This window comes from Nanorana parkeri, unplaced genomic scaffold, assembly GCF_000935625.1.
Source record: "Nanorana parkeri isolate BGI_ZX_2015 unplaced genomic scaffold, ASM93562v1 scaffold42, whole genome shotgun sequence".
NCBI classification, from domain to species: domain Eukaryota; kingdom Metazoa; phylum Chordata; class Amphibia; order Anura; family Dicroglossidae; genus Nanorana; species Nanorana parkeri.
In genome coordinates this window covers 2,004,664-2,011,961 of record NW_017306310.1, presented here as the reverse complement: position 1 = coordinate 2,011,961, position 7,298 = coordinate 2,004,664, and the positions used below count along the sequence as shown (strand labels likewise).

The following is a 7,298-nucleotide window of genomic DNA, read 5'->3' as shown; positions in this document are numbered from 1 at the left end:
ATGGCCATTACTCAAAATTAATCTTCCAAAGGTGTGGCTTCAGCAGAGTGAATTCTAAATGGCTGCTATGGATTACTGCACCACAGAATTAGCACTTTATTCCTTGCACGCCATTGAATTATGGTTACGTGTTTTCTACTAGCAATCAGTCAAGGGAAATAGAGATTATTTATTACTAAAAGTGTTTTTTTTTATTTCCGTATACAGATATAAGTGACTTAAGCCTTTCTTCTTCTCTTGTTATACATACCTGTGTTCATTTATTCCCAACTCCAAGGATCAGTGACTGAGTTTAGCTCTGCTTGATGCTGGAGGATGCTCTAAAAATAAAAGACAAATAGCGTTTCTTATATGGTGTACATTTTTATCTATGTGCAGGGTCAAGAACAGTATGTCACAGAGTTGTAGAACAGGGAAATACATTTGCTTTATACAGGTACAAAATATATCTACCCACTTTGACCATGGGTGGGAATAAAAACAGAGCAGGTTTAACCATAGTTTCTAACAACAAATTTATTGGAAAATGGTATTTTAAGGAAGATATGTAAAATATTTGTGTACACTTTCTACCTATATTTCCACACACGGACCTCTACAGGACAGCTGGTAATGCAATACAACTACCACTCAGGAATAAAGGTACATTAGAAACAGCCTGGATCTGACACATGTAACACTCATGCAGATACTCCTTTGAGGCATGTTTGACATATTAAACCTACTGTTATTGTCCTGCCCAATAGTCACATAAGCAGTATTAAAAAAAATATATTATTGTTTCTTCAAAAACCGCCAGCAACAAAGGTGCACTTATTCATAAACATGTCTTACCTCAGGTGAGCAAGCCATGTTTTTCTCAAGTGGGTTAAGGAACAATACAAAATCAAGAATCTCCATTAGCTTGACTGAGTGTTTGAAGCAAGCTCAGGTCATTAAAGCTAATCTACAAGTTAAATCGGTCATAAAATAACCCCCCCCAAAATCCATAGTGTCTTCTAATTCTACTTAGGATCTTTATATATTTTTGTAAATGTAATTTAGAAATAACATAAACCTCTTATTTTACAATGACTATGCTTATCCCTTGTATGTTTAAATAACAAAGTAAAAAAACATACCCTGGAATTACTGAAGTAATGCATTTGTATGATATATTTCTGGGAAATGCATGCACAACATACATGCACATAACAAAACATGCTGATTTTGAGTTATGAAGAAATCAAACTGTGTCCTAAAAATATTGGGCTTTTGATCCTTCAAGTTGGTTTTAATTTGCCCCATCAAGATTTAGTTGGAGACTGATCTTTCATTGGTGGGAGCTATAACTGAACTATAGCTCCCATAATTTTTAGCCTTTCCTATCAATCTAGGAAAGGCTAAGAATTAATAAGTAGCAAATATTACTGGTAACAAATAATCAATAGCAACCAACAGAATTCAGCTCACACTAGACTGCTCATTTTAAGCTGCGTTCTGACTAGTTGCTATGGTTTACTTTACACCATTGCTTTTTAAGTCAAATGACTAGAGTCTGCAAGAATCTGGCCATCCATAAACAAGAACAGGACCACTTTAATTCACTTACTAATGATTGTTCTTCGTTTCTCTATTAAGAGGAGGAAAAGAAAGTGTCAACTCACATTCCTCCCAGTGTGTTAACAGAATGAAAGGTGAGAAGAGTTCTTAAATACCTGTCTTCAAATTTGTCACCTGCAGCTCTGGCAGAGAATCTGCTTCCATCATGACTTTCTATTCTGCAGGTGTGGCTGTAACAGTTAAACAGGACTGCTAAATTTGGAGACCTCTAACAGTTTTAGACAATCTGTTAAACCAAGGTGTTGTAACACATCTTAAAGAAAACCTCTCAGGAACACAGACTTCCTTGGCACCCTCATAAATATCAGTAATACCATCCTGTTTTAAAGGCAGAGCCACAGTTAGGTATAGGCATAAGACAATTCTGTCCAGATGTGTAGCCAATTCTTCAGCTGTACTGAGTTTTAAACAAGGAATTGTTCCATAAACACAAAGGAGTTAATGTACTTAAGGGGTATGACCGCTTACTTAGGAAAGTGAATGTTTGCTTTGCAAAAGTGAATGCATACTAGCCTTAGCAAATAACAGGAAGCTGTATCTGTAAAAAGTAAGTCAAGTCAAGGCCTTGACTTATTTTTTACAGATATACCATGACCTGAATGAATGAGAACCTTCACTCACAACATGAAACTGTGTTCACTTCAATCATCCAATCAAGCAAGATGAAAATCAAGCAACAAAATCCTGTTCTTTTTATTTTTGTTGTATGTGGTTGGGTATTCAAAGTGAACAACTTCTCCTTTTAATGGGCTCAGTAAGAATTCACTTTTTAAGATAAACATTCACTTTGATAAGTGAACAGTTTCTACACCTTTAGTAAATGTAACCCCAAAGACATCTTCTGCAGTATATTGTACATATGCATTTGAGATGGTGCTAAATTACATGGAAACAAAGGTAGGGGAAATGTAAGTGCGTATGGAGAGAGAACTATCTTTCAATTAACTCATAATAGAAAGAATTACTTCATTCAGTCAAAGTAAAACAACAACAACAACAAAAAGATTCCGCTCATTAGATAGATTTTTGGGCAACATTAGTGTTTTGCAAAAATGTTGCAGCTAAAAATGGTTTGGCAATAATCAATAGCACTGAAATAGCATGTTTTTGTGGACAGCTATGGTATGTGTAAATATAGACACAATTTAATAGAATAAAGTGTGTGTGTGTGTGTGTGTGTGTGTGTGTGTGTGTGTGTGTGTGTGTGTGTGTAAATGAAAATACACACACATATACCAATAAGTATTAATATTTACTGACGGTGGCTTTTACGTGATACCTAATTTGGTTACACTTAAGCCCCCTTGTGTGTAATTTCATTTTCACTAATTATAGCTAGAGAGGTATTATGGCGTGGGAAAGCCCTATTTGGGATTTTCACAAATCATCTTTCCCCTTGAACCAAAACCAATTAGCCTGTGCCAAGGCCCCAGCATTTAAGAAATTGCCCTCTTTTCAAGTCCACAGTTTCAATTGCTGAGAGCAGCTTGGAAGTGAATGAGTCTATCCCACTTAAAGCTCCCCTTTAGAATGACTAAGGTTATAGAACACAGGCCATCTCTATAGAGCTCAACAGGCCCTGAATGATGTAGTCCACTGACCCAAGACTTCAGCTTCATGTATCTACTGAAGCCAAAACAAATTTAGCAAACAAAGCCCCACAATCAGGCAATCAAGTACCAGGACTCCATGCCCCTCCAATTCTGCAAAGCAATCTTCCTAATAACATAGTACAGATGCTGCTGATGATCCATAAACCAACCAGAGAATGGATTCAGACCAATTGGATTTGTGATCTGTTTCACTCAAGAGCTTCCAGACAGTTAAAAGTTAAGCCTTGCCTTGTTCACAGTTGAAAACCATGACAAAAAAAATTGTGCTGCACCTTTAATTTGTGCCTTGCATGTAGGTCGCAGCAAATCACAGGATTATTGCTCCAGCGTTGGATTAGTAACGCTTGTAAATGTGGTTTAATTCTAATCACTCATGCTCTGCAACGCCCAGCCATTACCTGGGAGGCTCCCCTGAGCAATCTGCAGTCTGTCCTTTGCTAGAGAATTTCTAGTGGCAAGCAGAGCTCCGCGGGCTCTGGACAAAGATGAGACTCTCTGAACGACTTACCTACTGTAACAATAATGTGCTTATCTCCACTGCGAGGCATAGCTGCCGAGAGTAGTAATGATTGTATTTTAAACCCCGTTACATTATTCTAGTCTACCTCTAAACAGTTGCGCACTGCCTGCAGAAAGAAAGCAGGAGGCTCCTCCCACAGCCCTCCCACCACTTCGCTACTCTCCGCCTGCCTCCCAACCTCCGAGGAGCTGAGATAGACGGGGATTGAATGTAACCCTGACCCAAAGCAAAACGCAATTGCAGGACAAAATGTAAAAAAAAAAAAAAAAGGTTTAAATGTTGCCAGTTACCATACGAATGCCTAATCTTAATGCACATCATTCGGCTGAGCCTTGGCAGTCTACAATAGCTGCGGCGGAATTATGGGATCTGGTGAGCACAAGTTACTATTTCATTTAGTTTTGTTAGGATGTTGTAATTCTGATAGACCGAATTATTTATTTCTCTGATTGGAGATGTAATAGCTCAGACCAGCACATCACAATCATAGCTAAATGTATATAAAAGGGATCCAGAGAAGAGTGCACGTCGTGTATAATGTGTCTCCGCATATAGATAACATTACAATTTTAGTGGGCGATACATATATATATATATATGTGGATATATATACACACACACATACACATATAAACACACACACAACATAGAGGTTCCCATTAGCAAATAAACATGAAGTGCATGCAGGCTGCTACAGCTATTTTCTACACATCTACCATTTAACATATTCTCCCTCTTATGAATACCATCATACATCAGCTCTGATTTCCATACATCTATGTTCTTTTCGCCCTCTTATGAGTGCTATAATACATCAGTTTTGTGTCCTGTACATCTATAGCACATTGACTCTCTTACGAAGGCCATGCATGCATTAGCTCTGCGTCCTATACAAGTATAGCATATTTCCTTTCTTATAAGTGGCATTCATACATCGCCTCTGTGTTCTATAGCATTTATGAGTCCCATGAATACATTAGTTCGGTGTCCTAAAACATCGTTAGCATCTTATATCCGCTCCTATGAGTGTCATGGATACATCAGCTCCATGTGTCCTATCTGTAGCATATTCCCCTGATTTTAAGTATCATGCATGCATCACCTTTGTTTTCTACATACCTATAGCATACTTCCCCTCTTATGAAATCCATGTGTTGTGCTCTATACATCTGTTGCATATTTCTCCTCGATTAAGTGCCATGTATACATCAGCACTGTGGTTTATAAAACTATAGCATATTTCCCTTGGTAGATGAGCACCACACACATCAGCCCTGTGTCTTATACATCTATAGAATATTATCCATCTTAGTAGTGCCATATACATCGGATCTGTTTCCTCTAGCTCTAGCATATTTCCTCTCTTACGAATACCATACACACATACAGCCCTGTGTCTTATACATCTATGGAATGTTATATATCTTAGAAGTGCCATATATTTCAGATCTCTTTCCTATATAGCTCTAGCATATGTCCTCTCTTAGGAATACCATACACTACAGCCCTGTGTCTTATACATCTATGGGATGTTATCTGTCTTAGAAGTGCCATATATTTCAGATGTGTTTCCTATAGCTTTAGCATATTTCCTCTCTTAAGAATACCATGCACACGTACATTAGCTCTGTGTCTATACAACTGTGGCATGTTTGCCCTCTTAGGCGTACCATACATCTATGGTCTATCTCGCCCTCTTCTGAATACCATGCATCAGCTCTGTTTTCTATACATCTGTAACATTATGAGCACCATGCATGCATCAGCTCTGTTTTCTATACATCTGTAACATTATGAGCACCATGCATGCATGCATCAGCTCTGTTTTCTATACATCTGTAACATTATGAGCACCATGCATGCATGCATCAGCTCTGTTTTCTATACATCTGTAACATTATGAGCACCATGCATGCATCAGCTCTGTTTTCTATACATCTGTAACATTATGAGCACCATGCATGCATCAGCTCTGTTTTCTATACATCTGTAACATTATGAGCACCATGCATGCATCAGTTCTGTTTTCTATACATCTGTAACATTATGAGCACCATGCATACATCAACTCAGTTTTCTATAGATCTGTAACATTATGAGCACCATGCATACATCAACTCCAGACCACCATCTCATCTAGTAGCAAAGTTGTGAAGTAATAAAATCGGAATGGTGTTCGTCCCATGGCATGGAGGCAGAAACGTTTCGGATGCATTCTGATAGAAGAAGGCTTTGGGTGTAGCCATGAAGCCCGCACAGCTTCCTCTCTATTTCCCTGATGATCAGACAAAGCGCACTTTGACTACAAATAGCAGCTAAATGTGGCAGAAGAAAGCATGGGCGCGCTGTATTTGGTGTTGCCATGGAAACTGCATGCAGATTTCACAAATACTTTCTCATATTTATTTGCAAGATCTTGAGATGGCAAGCCCATACCCTCCCAGTTGTCGAATGCATTGTGATAGGAAAATATGTGATAAGGCAACTTGGAAAAAGGCCTAATCATTATTGTGTGAATGTAGAAAAACGCCTAAAAATGCGAGGCTACCCCCCAGAAATGTTAATATACACCGCTCCATCTTTATTCATTTCTGCTTCACTTCACTCTTCATGGAGATCCCTTTCCCTTCCGAGTAGGAGCAAACAAAGCTGACATGGTCCACTGAAATGAACAAATTAGGAAGTCCTGGAGATGGGTGGAAGACTTCAGGACACAGATAGATAGATAGATAGATAGATAGATAGATAGATAGATAGATAGATAGATAGATAGATAGACATATATAGATAGATATCTATATATAGACATATATAGATAGATATCTATATATAGATATATATAGATATCTATCTATATATATATATACATACTCTTTACAGCAAACACTGTATGCTGTGGTACATCATTAAACTAATAAACCGAGTAAAAAAGAGATAACGTGTGTGCTATAACAGGATAAATGGGTCCTACTTAGAAAGAATGGGCTTACCTTTGTTACGTCAGAGTAGAATGTAAAGTCATCATGCATGGTATGTTCTTCTCCTCTATGACGTCACGGAAGTTATTCCTACTTTCGGTTATCTAGCTTTATGACGGCTGATTTACACTCATACAGCTAGATAACCAAAGATAGAAACAAACTCCCCAACTTGCTGCCAGCCTGAATGCCACCACTTCGCCAAAGCCAGTATCTGCCAGGAGAAGAAGAAAAAAAAGATCCATTAAAAGTAAGTAGGCCCTGGTGGTCAGAGGGATCTGCTCATCATAGATGCCTATAGGTACCTGGGTGGCTCTTCCCTACAGGAGAAAGCAGGCCATACGCTGCTGCACACAGATGATGAGAGCCAGTGAGCTCTCTGCCTCCTATCACTAATAATAATAGGCTTGATGGAAGTGTGACATTATTATGGCCACCCAATGGGAACAAAGATATTTAAATTTCCCCAACTTCCCGCTCTTTTACCCAAAGATCTAGCACTTTATGGAATGTGCAGCAATAAAGTTCATACTGCATTGATTGACCGGGTCAGGACCCCCCACACACACCAATCCATGCAAAATA

At 38.4% G+C, this 7,298-nt stretch overlaps 1 long non-coding RNA gene across 1 annotated transcript in view; it reads right to left on the bottom strand.

Annotated features, from left to right (window-relative positions):
- LOC108799800 overlaps window positions 1–6,907 on the bottom strand; it is a 10,665-nt gene extending 3,758 nt beyond the window's left edge. Inside the window, exons 1-2 of the long non-coding RNA XR_001942049.1 lie at window positions 6,726–6,907; window positions 251–320 (exon numbers count right to left, since the gene is read on the bottom strand). This is a non-coding gene — a long non-coding RNA (uncharacterized LOC108799800). The remainder of the gene's footprint in view (window positions 1–250; window positions 321–6,725) is intronic.
- Window positions 6,908–7,298: the final 391 nt, after the last annotated feature.